This window comes from Rhagoletis pomonella, unplaced genomic scaffold, assembly GCF_013731165.1.
Source record: "Rhagoletis pomonella isolate Grant_MI unplaced genomic scaffold, Rhpom_1.0 Rhpom_scaffold_00003, whole genome shotgun sequence".
NCBI lineage: Eukaryota > Metazoa > Arthropoda > Insecta > Diptera > Tephritidae > Rhagoletis > Rhagoletis pomonella.
Window position 1 is genome coordinate 66463939 of NW_023458557.1, and position 21495 is coordinate 66485433.

At 34.2% G+C, this 21495-nt stretch overlaps 1 protein-coding gene across 1 annotated transcript in view; it reads right to left on the reverse strand.

The window, feature by feature from the left end:
- Positions 1-17033, reverse strand: part of LOC118735368 (brain tumor protein) — a 66126-nt gene extending 49093 nt beyond the window's left edge. The window contains exon 1 of the mRNA XM_036465080.1: positions 16499-17033. The gene's annotated coding sequence lies outside the window, so the exon portion shown is untranslated. The remainder of the gene's footprint in view (positions 1-16498) is intronic.
- Between the last annotated feature and the right edge of the window lie 4462 nt (positions 17034-21495).

Here is a 21495-nt window from a genome sequence, read left to right on the forward strand (position 1 = left end):
TGTTGCGGTTTTCTTCCATATACAAATAAATTGAGTATATTCATTATATGGAAGCCAATGCGACAAAAAAAATTCTAAAAAAATTAACGGTAATTCGTAGCCACTTGAAATTTGCACATTATCAGACTAAAATTGCAGGGGCTAAAAAACTGTGTACTCAAAAAAATTTTAACACTTCCGAGAAAAAAATTTGAAATTTAGGTGAAATTTTGTTGCACTTTTTTGTAGTTTTCTACAAATTGTTAAACGTGGGTATATATGGGGTTTGTCTGAGAATGAACTAAATTTTAATTGAAAATTCTTAAAAATAAATAAGTAAACATAAGTGGCACACAATATCACTTTGAAATGGCGTGCTATAGATATGACCGATACTGTATAAGATTTTAGATTCGCTGAACCCGAAACCGAGGTCCGTTAACCTCCACAATGTCAGCTTCGAGGTCATTTGAAGGTCAAATAAGACAACAAATTTATTCAATAAAAATAAAAATAAAAATTTTAGTTTTTGTTGTCGTTGAAACCGAGTATGGGGGTCCCTTGATTCCTCAAGGTCATCTAAAGGTCATGCCAAGGTCATATCAAGGTCAAATTCCGATGAATTTTATTGAATTTTCAGGTTTATTCAGTGAATTTTTCCCTACTAACTGTAGGTGAGTTCTAAGGCCTGAGTAAGTTCAGAGGCGATGCTAGCCCTAAGCATAAGAATGCGGAGCAGATATTGCCCCATGGACGATTATTTTTTGAGAGATTTCGCCGACTTAAACAATGTTAGATCGCAGAAACGACAGCACTTTGTCGGATAAAACACCGAGTCATTCCAGGACGTGCTATAGCCAGAATGCCAAAAACTAGTAAAAGAGAACGCTCTTGAGGGAGCAAATGATGTACTCTCTTAGTCAGAAGTTACCAATTTAAATGCGAATATTTTTATACCCGAGCGCACTTGTGCACAAGGGTATATTAATTTTGTTCACATAACGGTTGTTTGTAACAGCCAAAACGAATCGAGATAGATATACACAAATGTATAAATAAATGCTCAGAATGAATAGAGAAATCGATTATGCCATGTCTGTCTGTCCGTCCGTCTGTCCGTCTGTCCGTCCGTCCGTGTACACGATAACTCGAGCAAAAATTGAGATACCTCAACAAAATTTGGTATGTGGGTTTCTGTTAATCCAAGGTAGGTTGGTATTGAAAATGGGCGAAATCGGACTGTAACCACGCCCACTTTCCATATAACGGTAATTTCCAGAAATACGAAAACTGCGATAATTTAGTAGCTACTGAATATAATTCACTCAAAATTGATATTTACCATAATTTTCAGACGAAAAATAAGAATATTATAAATTTTTGGAAAATGGGCGTAGCCACGCCCACTTATGGTTACATGTGTATATCTTGGTAACCGCTGCACCAATTTCTTCCAAACTTGGCACAGTTGTTGGCCTTGATACAGCATACTAAATGGAAAAAATCGGACAATAACCACGCCCACATCCCATATAACGGTAATATACAGAAATACAAAATCTTCGATAAATAAGTAAATATTAAAGCTTACTTATTCAAAATTGATGCTCGCAACAATTCTTTACCAAGAAATACATTTATGGTTAAATTTTGGAAAATGGGCGTGGCACCGCCCACTTATGACCACATATATGTATATCGGTAACCGTTATACCAATTTGTACCAAACTCGGTATTTTTATTGTCCTTCCACATAAAAGCAAAACGTTGAAAATTATTGGAATCGGACTAAAATTACGGCCGCTTCTCATATAACGGTAAATTTCATAAATGCTTGAAACTGCAATATTTCGAAATTTAAGGACGCTAATTTACTCAAAATTGATACTCCCCGGCTTACCATCTAGCGGTAGGTTTCGGAAAGGTGAAAAACATATATTTAATACTTGCGCCGGGTATTTAATGTTCGGCTCCACCCGAACTTAGACTTTCTTACTTGTTTTCTGGTAAATTTGTCAAATTGTAAACAATAGAAGTGCGGTTTTCTAAGGGTACGTTCACACAGAAAGCGGAGCCGAGCCCATCGAAGCAAGCCTTTTCATGAACTTTTGGAGCTGAAAGTAAGGCAGTTTTTAATTTTGAATTTTCTATTTAATTTTTCAGCTTCATGGCGCTGCTGTAAACAAAATATTCAAATAAAAACTAATTTTACAACTAGCCATTTTTGAATAAAATTGAGCAAATATTTTTGCCGCTTTTCATTGACGGTAAGTTTTGTGGTACCTTTGCAGCCGAGTCCATGAAAAAAGCTCCGCTTCGCTTCGTTCAGTGTGAACACCACCAGCTTCGCCTTGTTCCGCCTTGCTTCGTTCGGCGTCGCTCGACTTTCTGTGTGAACGCGCCTAAGGCATGTTGAGCCCAGTGTGTTTACATAAAAATAACGATTATTTCAAAAGCAAAATTTGGAGATTATGTTTAAGTTGTGAAAAGTTACCATTTTTTACTAGAAAGCAATCCCACACTATTTAGTGTTACTCTCTCGCTCTTAGAGATTTTATTTTTATTATCTGATAGTTTTACTAGATTTAGTCTGAGGATTACGGGACCAAACCTAATAATGTAATAATGTTAAATATCAGACGGAGACAACTCCAACAAGCATAATGAACATTTATTCTACCACGGGGTTCTGGATCCCACAGCCTGCACGGCAATCAACACCTCGCGCGCTGCCTGTACTACGTAGCACCATCAAGCCTCCACGCTCGAAAATTTACATTAGAAAACAGTACAGAGGTAGTACAACGACAAGGTCACGATTATTTGTAGCCATTCCAATTATAATTTCATACTCTTATCAATGGATTGGGCGTAAAAGTTTATTTTTAGTAACACTTAGATCAAACGAAACTACCCCTTTATTTGCGCTTGGTTTCTAGGTACTTATGTACATATGTATGTATGTTTGTATGGGGGAACTTTGTGTGGCAACAATTTAATAATCCGTTGTCATAGCCGTGTTTCCAATGTGCCTATTCACTTCAGAATTGTGAAAATTTTGAATTCAGAATATGTCGCTGGACATACTTTCATGTGTATGTACGAGTATCTACATATGTATGTATGTATGTATATATCCTACAGTCAAATTTAGAGACAGTCTGACAGAGCGCTAGTTCCGAACTACATATCTCAGAACTATCTCTGAACTAGTGCAAAAGGAATGCAGAGCGGGACATTTGAAACTTGCGGTGTAAATGTGCAAATGCTCACTACTCGTACAATACGAAAGTAGCTCAGCGAGAAGACCTCCGACTCAACCATCGTTGGTCGCGTATTCAAATCGCGGTGGAGGCAGTTGTGAGTTTTCAAATTTAATGAATTTAAATTCTTGAGTGCAGCCTACAATATTTTTTTTTTTATAAAATATGTAACAAAAACGGAAACTGTAAAAGAAACGAAAAAAATGTCCAAAAATCTAATCTCAAAAACGTTTTCTCTTAAAAAAAAAACTGTCCAAAATGGAACCAGTTAAAAACTGGTTGCAAAGTAATACACTGGGCGGCAATTGCCACCGATGACAATGCCGTGTAAAACTGGACAGTTGAAAGCATTGCTTGGGTATTGAGCTAGAACTGGTACTGTCGGTGAAAGGTCTAGTTCTACGCTAGTTCTAGGATTGTCAGATTTTCTGCAGGGTATGTATGTATGCATATACAATATACATATACATTAACATATGGACATATACAACCTATTATTTTAATCCAACAACCATTTTATTGAATATTTTAGCGAATAGTGCGAATCGTATCTACACAATTTAAATGTTTTTATACCACTACACAAATACATATGTACATACGTATAAATTTATTATATGGCCTCTGTTTTAGAGAGCATTGACACTAAACAAAAATTTAGAGCGTTGAACTGCTCTTAAAACAACTACAAAACCGTTCATACGCCTCCAATTTAGCAAAGCTAGGTATCGGCAGTTTTTTTTTGTTACACACGAATTATGTTTTATAAACGTATGTATATACATATGTATGTAGTTATGCCCTAAGTTGTAGTTTGCATGAAGAAGTTCTCTTCCTTACGCCAATATACATACATACAAACAAATGTGTATGGGATTTACTAATGTTTTGCTAATTATGACAACTTAAAAATTATGGTTCTAAAGCAAAACAGGCGCAATTGTTACGGATCAAAAAGTTTATTCGAAAAGATGAATATCAAAACGTAAAATTTCGGTAAAATATATGTACATCACATAAAAAGCAATTAACGTAATACATACATATGTGTGTATATATGAGTAGTCCACTTGCAAAATGCGCTATGTAAATTTGTTTAAATTTTTAGTTTTTGGTGGTTAACGTACCAGTGTTTAAAGTAGTTTCATGTCCACTAACAATACAGTGCAAATCCTTATATATTCTGAAAAAATAGCATCAAATGTTAGCTACTCTACGTACGTTACGTAAACCTAGGTGACCCACACATTTTTGCGAATTTCTCGGAAACCAATGGAACACCTAAATTAATTTTGGAGGCTCTAATTAACACCTAAAAGACACCTAATTCCTAGCTAATTTTTATTGATTTTTGGCGACTTGGGTCAGCTAGTTTTATGGACGTCTTATATAGCAAAGTGATTTTCACTGCTGTGTGATCGGTATGTAAACCGGAAACACAATTTAATGGGTTTAGCTTCCTACATAAAGAAAACTGGTATCCTAACAATCAGTGGTATAAGAGATAAAGCTTATGCAGCATAGATTTTGACGATTTTCTCAGTAGACTTTGTATTATTATTTATAAAATAGCTTACGAAATTTATCTGTTTTAGCTGTCCAAATAAAGGAATTTCTCAGAAAAACCCGATATCTGAACAATCAGTTGTATGGAGGCAATAAATAGGTTATAGTGACCCGATCTTTGCTAATTTTACTGTAAACTTTCTGTTGATATTGAGTGAAAATAGTGCGAAATTTCATGTTTCTAGCTGCATATATGGAGAAGTTATAACAAAGAATCTAATATTTGAACAATCAGTTGTATGGAGGCTATAAGTTATAGCGACCCGATCTTCGCTATGATAATGGGTAGAAATACTGCCAAATTTCATGTTCCTGCATAGATGGAGGAGTTAAAATAAAAAATCGCATATCTGAACAATCAATTGTATGGGAGCTATATGTAAAAGTGACCCGACCTTTGCTATTTTCCCTGTAAGGGTTCTGTTAGTAATGAGTGAAAACGGTGCGGATTTTCATGTTCCCAGCTGCATAAATGGAGAAGTTATGGCAAAAAATCTCATATCTGAACAATCAGTTGTATGAAGGCTATAGGTTGCAGAGACCCGATCTTCGTCATTTCCACTGAAAGTATTTTTGTGATGAGTGTCAGCAGTACAAAATTTCATGTTCCTTGCTACTTAAATGGAGGAGTTATTTATAACGAAAAATCGTATATCTGAACAATCAGTTGTATGGGAGCTATAGGTTATAGAGACCCGATCTTTGTAATTTTCACCCTAAGTTTTCTGTTGATAATGGGTTGAAGTATTGCAAAATTTCATGTTCCTAGCTGCATAAATGGAGAATTTATAGCGAAAAATCTCATATCTGAACAATCCGTTGTATGGGAGCTATATGTTATAGTGGCCCGATTCTTCCGGTTCCGACAATGATTAATAATTATAAAAATACACCCACATACCAAATTTTATCCGGATATCTCGAAAACTGAGAGACTAGATTGCATACAGACGAACAGACAGACATACGGACCGACGGACAGACGGATATGGCTAAGTCGACTCAGCTCGACGTTCTAATCATTTATGTAAGTATACATTTTAGTGGGTCGATCTCTTCTTATTCTGAGACTTACAAACATCGGACCAAAGTTATAACACCATTTCATGCTCATGAAAGGTATAAATATAAAAATTCGGCAACCATAACTGAGCGGGACGCACTAATACCCACGACAAAATAAGACTGTGTTTGTGTGCCCAGCATTGATCTGCATCAACGATATTTTCAATCAGGTATTGTTAGATAAGACTGTTTGCTGATGGTGCACTGTTGACTATAAGTGAAGACGATTTGGATTTGGAGCATGGTGCATATATAGCACAAATAACATAAATAGCATGATTGTTACTGTTTCATGTGTTCAAACAACAACAAAATTAACCAGTCGGCTGTCTATGCACCATGCTAGACAGTATGCACCGAATCGTGAATACCCCTACTGTATGTCTGGTTATGCAAAAATAAGATAATGTTAAAAGTAAATAAAATTGTAGTTTAAAAAATGAAAACCTCGCTATTATAATTTCCATTCCTACTGTCATCAGGTATGTAATTTGAGAATAGAAATCGCTGCATCTTTTAGGCGCATCAATATTACATAGTTACATCCCGAGCTAATAAAAGGGAGGTAAAAAGACAAATTATATGATTATTTCTTCAGCAAATAAAACTAGATTAGGACGATTACAGAAGTTACTACAATTAAATATTCTTGGTGGTCTTATTGATAAAAAATTCAAATTCCGGTTTGTTTAAAAAAATACGTGATATTTTTTAAATAAAACAGATCGGAATATGCGCTCACATATACTTAGCACGTTTGAACTGTATAAAGTATGTATATGAAAATTAGTAAAGAAAATATGAAAAATCTTAATGTACAACTTTTTCTAATCTAATGAATATATGTAAGTGTACATGAATGAATATATATTAATAAAAAAAATTAGTAGAGAAGCAAGCGATTAAATAAGCTAAAAATGTAATTGACAAGATTTTATATACAGTATTGGACATATCTATAGCACCCCCCTTTCAAAGCGATATTGTTTGCCACTTATGTTTAATTATTTGTTTTTAAGAATTTTAAATTAAAATACAGTTCATTCTCTAACAAAACCCATATAAACCAATGTTTTAAACTTTTTAAAAGACCGCAAAAAAGTGCAACAAACTTTCCATTAAATTTCAAACTTTTTTCTCAGAAGCTCTAGAATTTTTTGAGTACACAGTTTTATAGCGCATTCAATTTTGTCCAATAATGTGCAAGTTTCAAGTCGCTAAGATTACCGTTGATTTTTTAGAATTTTTTTTGTCTCATTTGTTTCCATATATGGACTAAACACAATTTATTTTTATATGGCAGAAACCCGCAACATCCTCGGCGAAAAAAATTCTAAAAAATCAACGGTAATTTTTAGCCACTTGAAACTTGCACATTATTAGACTAAAATTGAATGGGCTATAAAACTGTGTATTCAAAAAAATTCTACCGCTTCTGAGAAAAAAGTTTGAAATTTGGGTGAAAATTTGTTGCACTTTTTTGCGGTCTTTTAAAAAGTTTTAAGCTTGAGTTTATGTGAGTTTTGTGAGAGAATGAACTGTATTTTAATTGAAAATTCTTAAAAATAAATAAATAAACATGAGTGGCAAACAATATCACTTTGAAATGGGGGTGCTATTGTATTGGCCAATACTGTAGGTCTTAAGACTGTCAATAAATAACCCAGAAGATAATTTAGGTAGACCTTCTTAAGTGAAACCAGTCTAAGAGGCCTACCCGAGAAGGGCTGAAAAAAGTGCTTCCTTGCACGCCTTCTAGAGGGGCTTATTCATTTACAATTTACGCGAATGAATAAATTTATATTATTTAGCATTAGAAATAAATTTCAATAAACATTTTAAGTTGCAATAACACATATCTGGTATAAACCTTAAGCAGATACCTTAAAGATGTATTATATTTATAAATTAAAGTAGCAACTTTAAAAGAACTCCTCCAAAAGGCCTTCTGAGGTACGCCCTATACAAGTTCTTCTGGAAGGTGTTCTATGGGTAGCGAAAGAAGAAGCCCTTCAATTTGTGCCGCTCCACACAAAAAAGAAAGGAGAAAGGAATGTAGAGTGGAAGGCCTCTTGACTCTCAGGAAGGCCTTGCGGAGGAGATTTTAACTCCTGAAATTATCTGCTGGGAAATAAATAAATAAACAAGATGTGCTATTTAATTTGTCACCTAGTGTACATATCGTCACCTTAATATAGTATTAGGACGTTTTCTTTCGAAATTCAGCTTTTTCCAAAAGTCGGTACGGTAGTCAATGAGTGTTTATTGAAAACAAGTGTCATAATCCAAAAAATTAAGTTTGTTAATTATGTAGAAATTTCCGCTACCTCTTCTTCTATGTTATGTAAAGATTTTAATAGCTGTATCGATTAAAAGTATCTCACTAGAAACAGATATGTATTCAGTATTTGTAAGTTCAAGACTTTAAAGCCGTTTACCTCAAGTGTTACTTTTTTGAGTTACGAAACTATCGAAGTAAATTGGCGATATGTATTTTACATATTTTTACAACTACTCTGTAAAGAAAAAAAATGTTACGACAGGGTCTTTTTATATTAACCCTGCAAACCAAAGTTCCCGAAATCTTAAGGAAATCGTTAGGAGTATCTCATTTCTGTAACGATTTTTTTACGAATTTTCAAAGAAAATTATTTGAAGGGGTTGACACGAACTCGTAAAGAAATTTCTGTACGAAAAATAAAGAAAATTCTGGAAAAATTCTGAAGGATATTCTTCACATAGCAGCATTATTTTCGTTGCTTCACAGATTTTCTTCCGAAATTTCGTAAAAGAATGGAAGTGTGCGTAATTTATTTCATTATAGAAAATTCAGCAAAAAATCTAATTAAATCTTAACGAATTCTTTAAAATTTCTTTACAATGCAGAATACTCTGAAAAAATGTAAATATTTACATGCACATGTACATATGCAAAGGTCCTTCCACGAATTAGATTTGTATTAAGCATATAATTGATATGTAGTATATATGTATCAGTCACTCACAGAAGTATTCTTAATTTTGTTTCTTCATAATATTCCAAATGTGTTCCATTACAAATCTTTTTCGGTAACTTTCATTTAAAATATAGCTATAACAAAAACCATATAATCGATTCTTGCAAACTTTGTACAAAATTCATAAAAACTAATCAAATTTAAAAAAATTTTCATCAAAATTTCAAACTTTTTATTCAGAATTTTTAGAAAGTTTTCAGTATGCAGTTTGGTAGCCCGTTCCATTTTAGTATAATAAAGTGCAAGTTTCAAGTAGCTAAAAATTACCGCTGATTTTTTAGAATTTTCTTAGTCGAGGTGTTGCGCATTTGTTTCCATATAAGGCATGAACAAAATCAATTTTTATATGGAAGAAAATGCGCAACACAAAAAAAAAAATTCTAAAAAATCAGCAGTAATTTTTAGCTGCTGAAACTTGTACTTTATTATACTAAAAACTGCATACCGAAAATTTTTCTAAAACTTCTAAATAAAAAGTTTGAAAATTTTAATAAATTTGATTCATTTTTATGAATTTTGTACAAAGTTTGCAAGAATGATTTATATGGTTTTTGGTATAAAATTAGCTATATTTTAAATGAAAATTAGCGAAAAAGATTTATGATGGAAAACATTTTGAATATTGTGAAAAAACTAATTTAAGAATACTTCTGTGAGTGACTGTATGTATATACGCACGCGTTTTTGCCCGCAAACATACCAGTTCAGTCAAAATATTCTATAAATGTATTTTGCTTAATAAAACATCCGCAAAAGAGACAGTTTAATGGTTACAATGAAAACTTTTTAATCAAATAAAATAAAACTTTTTCCTTGGTCAGGTGAGTACTCAGGCTTAAGCTGCCCATATACAGACAATCAACAGCAACACTGAGGAAGGGTGACAATTCAACGAAAGCATCCAGAAAAGGGAAAAAGCAAAGATTGTCGGACTAAACAAAAACGTTCTCTTTTGATGCTCTTTGAAAAGGAGGAGAGCAGTGTAAAAGAGAGCCGCCATTTGCTGCTCCTTTAGATGTGAAAGCCCTTACAGCCTGTGTGCCGCAGTTAGCTATGCATATGACCGACGCAATTGCACATGAGTATATACATATACATACATACATACAAATTTATGTATGTAGATACATATGTACATACAAATATACGTATGTAGATACATACATCAATACATACGTACATATGTACTATATACAAAGGCATAAATGCATAATATTGCATTTGCTGTGTTTCCTTGGGCAGTGATCGGGATCCGGATAAAAAAATTTTACGCAAATACAAGAACAACGATATGATCCTGATAGAGATCTTGTTGAATTTATGATCCGCACGCCTATGATAAACGGATTAGCACTGACAAATGAATGTATACCCAAACATATATTCTCATTTGTTTCTCTAACTTGATTCAAATAAATCGCCTTTATGTTAAATATTTTTTTAAGTGAATATTATTTCGTTTAAATGTACTTTTCCACATTTAGAGAGTTAATTTTTATAATTGCGTCTTCCTCGTGCTACTAGTATAAAATTATTGCTGCCAACCCCAATAAGAAAGATCCAGATCGTTTCCGTGAGAAATGATCGTGATACTGAGCTGGATACTCCAAGCAAACACAACTTTTGTCGCAGAAGACTACAGCACCATTGGAGTATGAAATGCCGCTAAAGAATTTGTTGTATAATCGTAAATTTGATAAATCTTGCTAATTTTTAAATTTCGAAATAATGTTTTACCGAAACGGAAAATGTCGAAATCGTATCCTTTCGAAATGAAAAAGGTCAAAAAAATTCATAACGTCGAAAATTCCGAAAAAAGGCGAAAAATTTGAAAGTTTGAAAAAAAATTAAACCTGTTCTGAGTAGCTTTTCAAAAGTTCTAAAATTCCTAAGAAGGAAAGAAAGTTCTGCCAAATTATGCAAAAAAACTTTTTTTTTTCGAAAAAGTGGAAAAAGTTAAATTTAAAAAAAAAAAATTATTTATAATTATTTGGATAAAGCATTTTAAATGGAATTCCACCCAAAGATCGACGAACGGTTAACTCGATTTGAAAAGGAGGCAACCCTATTCAAAAATATTTTCGAAATAGAGCTTTCTTAAACCTCACCCGTTTGACACACATATTATAATATTTTATTCGACGTGCTATTTAAATTATTTAAAGATGGCAACCCTCCAAAAATATTTCTACAATAAAACATTTTGCATATCTCGTTTGATGTTTTGTTTAAACTTTTTAATAGAATTCATTTTAACTTTTTAACCAGGTAGCAACCATCTTTAAGTATATTTAGTTATCAGTTAATTGACGTTTACTTTTTTAACAGGTGGCAACCTTCTGAAAAAATACTTTCGAAATATATAGGCCCATTGTTATAGTCAAAATAAAGTCGACTCTAAAGTTAAAAGCAGGTTTTTTGAAAGTTATGTCAAAAAGCTGCTTTTAACTTTAGAGTCGACTTTATTTTGACTATAATTACGGGCCATGATTTCTAAACCGCTTTCGTTTGTTGTTGTTGTTGTAGCGGCTACAACAACCCCGCCCAGATCGGCTGATATCTCAGTCGTTGTCGTCGAGTTCTACTAACGGCAGCCCCAAGAAGCGTGCAGCCTCTATGGGGTCGGTCACAGGGACGTCGCCGTTAGGGTTGTGGGGTTTTCTGCGAAGAGATGTTTCGAGCCGTGAGGGGTCTCTCCGCTGGCCGGACATTCGTTCGGCACATCCGCATTTAGCCTACTCAGGTAGGAGTTTAGCCTGCTGCAGTAGCCAGAGCGAAGTTGGGCTATTGTTTTCTGGTCTCCCGAGGCAGATGGAGCTCCGTCGCGTCAATGTCCGGTGTTTGTGTGCCTAGAACGGCATTCACAGGTCTTGAGTCTACATAACTCGAGACTGCGTCCCTGTGAATGCCGTTCAGGGCCTGTCTGTGAGCTGACGGGTCCAGAGGCTGCTTAATGAATCTCTGGACTTCGTCCGTCAGTTCATATAGATGCCTCCTGACATGCCTCAGCGAGGGCTCCTCTGCAAGCAGCTGCAGGAACTGCTTGCAGAGCATAGTGTTGTGCTCCCAGGTGTTTTCGTTTGACACCCACATTGCTGTAACATTTTGTTTAACTTGTTAATTAATCGATGTTAACTTTTTAAAGAGGTGGCAACTCTCTTCAAGAAAATATTTTACATATATGTTAAGCCAGGATATAAACTATCTGTATTCCAAATTTAATTAAAATAAGTCCAAACGTTTTAGCGTGAAGGGGCAACAAACATACTCACTCACAAACTTTGACATTTATAATGTAAGTATTTACATTGGATTAGTGGAATTTAACTCAAATAAATCAACCTTTTGAAGTAAAGTACACATCATTCATTACATTATTTCGATGAATTTTTTTTTTCGTCATTTTTATTTTTGACATTTTTCTTTTCGACAATTTTTTTCTCGACATTCGTCATTTTCTATTTATTTTTTTCGACAATTTTTTTCGGTGTTCTTAGTTTCGACGTTTTAAATTTCGACATATCGTACCAGACCCAAAAGAATTTTCAAAGAGAACAATTTCGCTCAAAGACTATACCAACTCAAAAAACCATGAAAAACTGATTTAAAGTTTAAAATTTACCAGGAACAGATAATAATCCTTATTTTTTAAATTTTAACCAAAAAAATCAAGATGTAATCGTCGTAAGAGAATTTTAACTATAGGCACTCACGTATTTGTGTTCGTACGTCTAACTGAACTTTACATTATCTGATAAGTCCAAAAATGTTCAAAATTTCAGTTGATCGCGTCTATATCTATGGCTCCTTAAATTTTATACAATAATCATTATTTTTAAGAAGAAAAATAAAACTCAATAATCATAATATAATCGTTATTCGTGATCGAAAAAGGAAAAATGAAATAATAGCTATTTATTTATATAGGATTTTTTTTGTGGAGGGTGGTGCGCGTTTTCTTTCATATAAAGCATGATCAAAACCTTTTTTATATGGAATTCCATAAATTCTAAATACATACAGATGCGTGCAACTAATTAGCAACGAAATTCAAAACGATATTGCTTGCAAATTATGTTTATTTATTTTTTAATAATTTTCATTTAAAATATAATTCAATCTATAACAGAAACCACAATAACAAAAGTTGCAAAGCTAGCACAAATTGCAAAAAAATTAATCAAACTTAAAAAAATTGTCATCAAAATTTCAAAATTTTTAATTAGAATATATAGAAAATGTTGGGTATGCAGTTTTGTAGCCCATTCAATTTTAGTACAATAAAGTGGAAGTTTGAAGTCGCTAAAAATTACCGTTGATTTTTTAGAATTTTTTTTGTCGAGGGTGTTGCGGATTTTTTTCCATGTAAAAAAAAATTTTGATCATGTGTTATATGGAAGAAAATGCGCAACACCCTCCACAAAAAAAATTCTAAAAAATCAACGGTAATGTTTACCGACTTGAAACTTGCACTTTATTATACTAAAATCGAATGGGCTGCAAAACTGCATACCCGAAAATTTTCTAAATAGTCTAATTAAAAATTTTGAAATTTTGATGACAATTTTTTGAAGTTTGATTAATTTTTTTGCAATTTGTGCAAGCTTTGCAACTTTTGTTATTGTGGTTTCTGATATAGATTGAATTATATTTTAAAAGAAAATTATTAAAAATAAATAAATAAACATAATTTGCAAGCAATATCGTTTTTAATTTCGTTGCTAATTAGTTGCACGCATCTGTACATTATAGAGGGCTGCATGAATTCATTCAAACCGGCTTATGAATTATTTATATACAAAACGAATTAATGATTTTGGGTTAAATTTTTTTGAACTTGAGTGAATACCTGTTCTGATATTTAGAAACATACATATTGTCACCTGAAATGCAAAATAACGTAACAACATTGTCCCTGAAATGAAAAAGTCGTGACTAATTTTTTTTTTTATAAAACGATGTGAGGGGGTTGTGATTCGATGAAATCCATCATAGCAATCAAAAAGTTAATTTTTAATTTTTTATAAGTTACGACTTTTTGCATTTCAGTGACGATGTTGTTACGTTATTTTGCATTTCAGGTGACGATATGTATGCTTGTGTGTATTGCTGCGCTCCTATTACAATACGAACAAATTTGAAGAAAAAAACTTTAACCGAAATGCGTTTGAATGATTTAAATGTTTTTTACTCATTCATTCACATTCTTCCATTTGAAGGTAGAAAATTTTAAAACAAAATGTATATTCATAACTTACAAAATTCCAAACGCTGAGTGTTTTGTCTGTGAAGTAGAATATTCAAATCTGCTGCACTCTATTTGATTAGAAGTTTGAATGAATTCATGCAACGTTTTAATACATAATAATTTTAAAATTTTGTTGAAAATTGTTTGAATTTTTGTGAACTTTGTATCTACACATGAGGGGAAGGGAAGATCTACCTATCTCGGCAGGCAGTTCGAAAACGTCCTATCTCAGAAAACTTTTCAAAAACGCCTTATTACAAAATTTGATAGAAAGAAAGCCTATCTCAGAAACGTTTCACCCTATTTAGCTGCCGATTCAAAAATGCCCTGTCTCAACATATTTTCATTTGAGATAGGGCGTTCTTGAAAAGTTTCCTGTGATATGGCGTTTTTCAATCAAATTCTAAAATAGGCCGATCTTCCACTCGATATCAAGTGTGAAACTTTGATTTATATGGTTTATATTATAGAATGAAGTATTTTTTCATAAATAATTAATGAAACAATTTTCCATGAAAATAATTGTGAATATTATATTAGAACAAGCTGTACACTAACATTTGACACTGCATAGTCAGTGTAAGTTCATATTAGGGCTGGGACTATACGTACATTCGAATATCCAGTTAATAACCGTGTATTTGGTTGTTGATGGAAACAGTATTATTTCCCTATGGACGTTTCCTTGGCAGAGACGGCATGAGGTTTGGGAGTTTGCCTCGGACGACAAATATATCTTCACGTGTTCTTAAAAAATTAAGAGTGTGAAAAACTACATAATCATAGGTAATTTTCAATCAAATTTTTCTACTTACGGTTCGAGTTAAACAAAATATTAATTTGAAATTAGTCAATACGACCCGAGGACCCGTTTCTTGTATTGAATCCTACGGCACCCTAAAACTGTAAAGGGCCATACGACCCAATATAACAATCTAGAGGCAATGTGGAAGCCATACTCTTAATACCCAGCAACCCTGCAAAAAATTTTTTCAGTGTTCTGAATTGTAGAGAAATTTTAAAGAATTCGTAAAGATTTCACCCGATTTTTTGCCGAATTTTCTAAAATGAAATAAACTGTGCACACTTCGATTCGGAAGAAAATCGGCAAAGCAAAGAAAATAAGGCTGCAATGTGAAGAATTCAACGAATTTTCTTTATTTTTCGTACAGAAATTTCTTTACGAGTTCGTGTCAACCAGTTCATAAAATTTTCTTTCAAGATTCGCAAAAAAAAAATCCAGAAATAAGATACTCCTAAAGATTTCTTTAAGATTTCGGGAACGTTGATGTGCAGGGCATATACCAAGATTTCCATGAAATGGTAACCCTGATAGCAAATAAAACAAACAAAACGAATTGTAGAAGGGCAAAAGACAAACAATTCAAAATGTAGGAGGAAGTGGAACTGAAGCCACTTACATATAAACCTATCAGACAATGCAATTTGGTATATGTAGCTGCTGTTGTAAGATCGCTGGCCGTTGCTGATGGTTCTTCCGAAGCGAACTCCATTGCACAAAGGGGAAACGTATTGGTATTGAAACACGACGACGCGCATTAGTCACCATCCACATTTCACATACAGGCAAACACGTATTCTTGCTCGCAGTCCGTCCACCAACCCATTCATCCACTATTGTATACTTCTCTCTTCCAAGTGGCGCGTTTTCATAGCCGTCTAGCTACGAATGTTTTTTATGTTGTTTTGTCTGTGACAGGGGCCATCTATGTCATTATTCTAATATGTACATTCGTACAACTGAGAATAAAATATAACAAAGCATGTACCACAGCAAAACCGGGGTGCAATGCTAGTGCCGAGACTGTGACGTCTACGTAGCTTGAATGCAAAATATTAAAAACTTTTTACTTCATAATTTGCAACATATTCATGATAGAGAAAAGGTACTTAGAATTTATTAAGCTTTTGCTTCCTGGCCAATTCCCAGACTTATCTACACATATTTGTGTATGCATGTATGCAGAAAGGAATATGTAGACTCCAATTTAGATGATAAACCAATATGTTGACTCCAATTTAGATGTTAAACCAAGTGTATATTTTGTGGTTACAAAAACAACTATCAGAAGATTTTGGTAACAGTTTTTAATGTATAATAAGCCAATAGATATTTTTCCCGTATTATAGATACACGATTTTCACAAAGCATGTACATATGTATATACGTAATGAAAACAAAAAATAAAGTCTTCTTCCCAGATACATGCATATGTATATACCGACACACTGGAATTTGCTTCCGGCTTAGTTTGATGCACAATAAAATTTATTTTCACATACTACAGATACGTTCAACCATAATATTTATATTACACTAAATGTATAGATTGACAAACCTGAGAACTTCAATACGACCATGTCAACGTATATATTTCACTTCTAGGGAAGATGGCTATAGGGCAGCCACCTTTGGCTACAATTAGAAATGTAAGTAATAAACGTGTATCGCGCCAGCAATGCCTACCATCCGCTTGTATTCAGCAGTTGTTTGAGTTGGAACAGACGAAGTAGCACACAAGGCAGGGCGATTATTACTCGCGTCGCTTTTAGCGAATTCTCTCGTCTACTTTGGTTGTATGACGCAAAGACGAAGAATACTAGAACAAAATTTTTTTTTTTTTATAGTCAGCACTTTTTAACTGCTCAATCCAACGATTTTTAGTTGTGTCTTAAAGCGACATAAATGTCGCAATTTCAAACACGTGTTCCTTCTATTTTTAACCTTTTCACTTTAACTTAAATTTAATTTACAAAATTACTTTAAAATAGTGCCCACGCGCGTCAAACTGTGATATTATATTGGATTTAATTGCAACAGCTACTAAACAAAAACTGAAAGAGGAATAGAACCGAAACAGCCAAGCAGCGCCATTATACCGAAATATTCAGCGTTGTATTTACTTCAAATAGAGTTGCCTTTGCTAAAGTTCATAGCGTGCCATATTTCCATAGGCTTGAAATGGAAGAATGATTGAATACAAGATTTCTCGGTAAAAGTGCACTTTACGGGAACCAGGCGTCCAATTCCTTTTTGCGTAGGCGGCCTTCGGCCGCACTTAGGGATTATAACCCTCAGGCAGTAGAGTTCTCCTCTCTGTGTTGCCAAAAAACGGGGGCTGCGCACCTTTTGCAGTGAACAACTTTCATTTACTCCGGGAAAGTTTTCCAAAACGGATCCAGGCTTTGAAAAAAAAAATATTAGGGAGTATAGAGGAGCATTTTCCTATGCTAAATCTGAAGACCCCACCCTCCGGAGGCTTATAGTTTTAAAGTAATTCGCATTTAAAGTTGCAAAAAATACCGAATTTAACCTCACCTTTTGCTTTGTACACCAATTGAAGTGAAATGTCAGTGCTGCCATACATATGAAAAAATGCCTCAAAAACACAAAACGGAAGCAATAAAAAATTGCAGATAATGATCGCGCGATATTTAATAAAAAAATTTAATTATTTATTGGTCGATTTTTGATTAAAAAGTTGCATAATTTTTGAAGTATCGATTTTATAATAAAAAGCGATGTTTTATTAAAAATGTTCATTATTCATCGAAGTATCGATTTTTGGAATATAAAGCGCCGCAGGCGAAAATTTTTAATAAAAAATCGCGCGATTTTTAATTAAAAATTTTCATTATTTATCGAAGTATCGATTTTTAGAATATAAAGCGCCGCAGGCGAAAATTTTTAATAAAAAATCGCGCGATTTTTAATTAAAAACTTTCATTATTTATGGAAGTATCGATTTTTAGAATATAAAGCGCCGCAGGCGAAAATTTAAAAAAAAAACGCGCGATTTTTAATTAAAAATTTTCATTATTTATGGAAGTATCGATTTTTAGAATATAAATCGCCCGATTTTTTATTAAAATTTTTCGATATATATGGAACTATATTAATATATGGTTACTGGTTGCTTCTGCATGCGAAGAAATAAGAAGAGAATAAAAGAAATACCGTTGGAATACGGTTGCCATAAAAATATGACGATTTTACGCACAACTCCTTTTTGTCTTGGCCGCGTTTTAATAAAATCCTTTAATAGTGGCGTATTTACTTTTAAAACGTATGGCAGCACATATTTGCTCTTACTGTCCGCCATTGTTATTTCTGTGTGTTTGTGAAAAGTGGTAAAACGTGAACACAAATTTATAAACGCGTTTTACTTAATTAATTGGTGAATTATATATAATAAAAGCATAAAATACGCATGTGAGCATTGAAAATATAATATGTAACACAAAATATAAGTGATAAGTGGCATATTTTACAAAATTTAGGGGGTGATAGTGGACATTATTTAACAACAAATTGCTAAAATACTATTAGCAATTATATTGTGAGAGTGAACAATTCATGTTGAGGAGGCCTCCCCCAACATCCTCACCAAGTTTCATGACGAAAATCCTTATACTTTCGCTGAAATTTCGATTGGTTCCGTTTTGGAAAGCCCTCCCTTTACTCCTTTCATTTGCATCAAATTCAACAAAACATGGTGCGAAAAGTGCAAGTGTTTTTTGCGAATAAAAATGGGGGCTGCACACCTTTTGCAGAGAACAACTTTCATTTACTCCTTTTATTTGCATCAAATTCAGCAAAACATGGTGCGAAAAGTGCAAGTGTTTTTTGCGAATAACTCTTAAATTAATTAAAAATCTTAATCCCCCCCGGATCGTTATTGTTCGATTGATACCACTCTCGATTTGCCCCGTCCATTTTGACCTCATTCCCGTAAAGTGCACAACTACCGATTTCTCATTCTGGCGGCGATGACATATCTCAAGTAAAGCCCAAAATACAATAGTTGAATTCCAGCAGGAGTACGAATTAGCCACGGGTAATAGCGCAATTTTTATGGCGCTAGCTCAATAACGCCGGCGTCAACTGTGGTGTCAGCACACTAACTCAGCGCAATAGGACAGTGTAGGTACTGATTTCAACACGGCGCCATCTGAGTGTCATCAGATTACCCCTAGTAGCGTCTTACCTATTATTTCTTCAATTTTCGGCGCTGAGCAACGCTTGTACCGCCAACCGAATTTAGCTGCTAAGAATGCAGTAAATGCCACTATATTCTCATAATTCTTGAGTAAAAGCTTTAAATTTGCCAAGATACATAAGTTTCTGCCGTTCTCACCACTCAAAAGCAAAGAAAAAGTGCCTCTAATTTATCAAAGAATTAAGGCGAATTGTGTGTATGTCTCATGTGTTTCTTGGTGTTAATGGCGCTGGCGCTTTTAATATATTGGTGTTGGCGCAGCAGCTGCAGCTACGGTGTTGACGCAATTGCGCCGCCCGGCGCAGTGTTATCCATGCCTAGCACGAATAGCAGGAACCAGGAAGCTTTTCCCGCACCACACCTTCTTTATTCCTTTTTTGGCACTGCAACCGCCCAACGATTTTGGCCGAGTTCAGCAAAGCACGCCAGTCGTTTCTCTTCTGTGCCAACTGACACCAATTGGAAACGCCAAGTGAAGCCAAGTCCTCCACCTGACCTTTCCATCGCAGTGGGGCCTCCCTCTTCCTCTGCTACCACCAGCGGGTTCCGAATTGAGTACTTTCAGAGCTGGAGCGTCGGTGTCCATAATAGGGCATTCGCACGCGGCGATTTTACAGGCAACAAAAGTTGAATGCAAAGTTGAATGAGAAGTTGAAAGTGAAAAAGTTGCCATCCCTATTCAGACGAGGAGATTTTCTATTCAACACGAATTGTTATTTACAATATTGAAAATGAATTTAAATCGCAAAATTTTATCAATTGGCGTAAATTTGGTAAGCCAAGCGTTGGTAGAAGTGCTTTTAGCGAAGCTGAAAGATAAAATAAAAGTAAAAAAGTAAAAAAGAAAAAAAGTATGTATACGGAATGTAAACAAACACAGGGTTGCAAGGAAAAAAAGTTGAACGAGCTCAAAGTTGGCTGGCGACCAACTTTGTTGAAAGCCATTAGTTGAAAGGCCGTTCGGACGAACGCAAGTAAAGCCCAAAATACAATAACGCAGTGGCAGTGGCAGTTTTCCGAAATCAACTGTTTTTTATAAAGTGTGGTGTCCAATGAAGCGACTCACAATACAGCAGTGGCAGCTAGCAGTACTTCTCAGTTTAGCCCAAATTCTAAATAAATTGCCACTACCTTCATCGCAGCAAAATTCGCATGTTAAATTTGACATAAATGAAAAGCAGCCAACTTCTGTTTATGTCACTGAAGCCTAAAAGACAACAACAAAAGTGTAAACAAACAAAAGGAAATGTCAAAAAATGCAGTAACTGCCAACGCCGTATTGTGTTTGCCCTTTCGACTATTTTGGGTAAATTTTCGGATGACACGCTTAAGTGCACCACCATGATTCAATAATAGGCGCGTTCGTTTAAAATCTCCAATAAAAAACATCCAACTGCCAAATTCCGGCGAAATGTCATCTGTTCTCCCACAAGAGAAAAATATCCAAAATAGTATGCGAACCGAAAATTTGCAGAAACTTGCAAGTTAGACGAACAGCTGATATAATTTTTGTTTACATTCAAAAGTGTAAAATTTAAAACGTACGAAAAGTCATCACGAAGTTCTATACTGACCCAGTTTATTGATTAAACAAATAACTACTTATTTCTTACAAGTTTAAATAGTCGCATTTTTTAATTTTTAACTTCCAAACCATCAAATTCAATTTTGTGATTTACGTAAATGCCAACCAGCTGTTTTTGATCAGCTGTTTTCCTGTTGGCAAAAATTTTTCCAGCAGAAACCATCAGCTTCCCCTCAAAATGAAATGTCACTTTGCTCTCTCAATTTCCCCTACTTTGCAAGTTTTTTGCGTACGCGAACGCAAAAACTTGTAAGTTTTGGTTAAACATGACCAATTAATAGCTACGCGAACGCAACTAATCCAAGGTTCGATAAACTGACAGTTGTCTCCCTCGCACCGCTCCCTTAGCAGTGGCACCGTGTTGCTTCTTCGCAAATTTACTTGGAAAAAGTGTAGCTTTGCTGTGAAATAGAAGTATAAGCTTTTGTGCAATATGTTTATTTGTATATGCATATGAAGCACATTTAACTGATGAAAACACAAATTGTTTTTAAATTGGATGTTTACTTACCTCTCATAGTAGTTTAATTTTAATTTTGAGTCCTTTTGCAGTTTTTATACATCTAAATAACACATAAATTACATAATTCACGTAGATATATTAATATTTCGATCAATATTTCGTTTAAAATGCCAGATTTCCTGCAATTACAATAGAATTTACAAAAGGAATTTCACTACCTATTGCCTATTTGCGACTTTTCTTACTACCATTTTCGCAATAAGGGATTGCATTCTTGCCCTTTCTCTG